The 674-nt window shown below is 34.7% G+C and overlaps 1 non-coding gene across 1 annotated transcript; it reads right to left on the bottom strand.

Moving 5' to 3' along the window:
* Window positions 1–244: 244 nt before the first annotated feature.
* On the bottom strand, window positions 245–351 carry LOC120183173. Its single transcript, XR_005521924.1, has one exon. It is a non-coding gene; the product is annotated as a small nucleolar RNA R71 (small nucleolar RNA).
* Window positions 352–674: the final 323 nt, after the last annotated feature.

The raw sequence follows: 674 nt of genomic DNA, 5'->3' as shown, positions 1-674 counted from the left end.
AGGGTAGTATAGCGATTCTCTTGCTGAAGACCCTATAGCATACCTTAGAGCATTCATGGAGGTGTGTGACTCATTTATATAACAAAGAGTACTTGAAGAAGCCTTGAAGCTGAAGTTATTCCCCTACTCGGTCTATGATAAAGTTAAAGCATGACTTAACTCGCTGTCGCCTAGTGCTATAGCATTATGGAATGAGTTAGCATAAAAATTCTGGTTTCGTTTCAATCCACCCAACATGAATGCCAAGATGAGGAATAATCTCACATCATTCAAGCAATTTGAGGACGAGAACCAATATGAAGCTTGGGAGAGTTTCAAAGACTTGTTTCACAAATGCTTGATGCATGGATTTTTACATTGGAGGCAAATGTAAATGTTTCACAATGGATTGAATATGAAAACACACATGGTTGTTGATGCTTCTTGCAATGGAACATTTTTTTTATAAAACTTACAATGAAGCTTATGACATTTTGGAAAGGATATATAACAATGATTATCAATACCCTAATATGATGAGTTACATATTCAAAGATTTGTTTCTTATAGAAATTTGATGCCATCTTTTAAAGCTTTTATAGTCAACTTAGATAAGGTGTAAATTCTAGCAACCATTGAAGAGGCTCTACAAGATCCTAAATGGAAGAAAGTTGTCAAGTAAGAAATAAGAGCAC

Source organism: Hibiscus syriacus, unplaced genomic scaffold (genome assembly GCF_006381635.1).
Source record: "Hibiscus syriacus cultivar Baekdansim isolate YM2019G1 unplaced genomic scaffold, ASM638163v2 tig00112738_pilon, whole genome shotgun sequence".
Taxonomy (NCBI): domain Eukaryota; kingdom Viridiplantae; phylum Streptophyta; class Magnoliopsida; order Malvales; family Malvaceae; genus Hibiscus; species Hibiscus syriacus.
The sequence above is the reverse complement of the archived record's forward strand: the minus strand, read 5'-3'. Positions and strand labels throughout refer to the sequence as shown.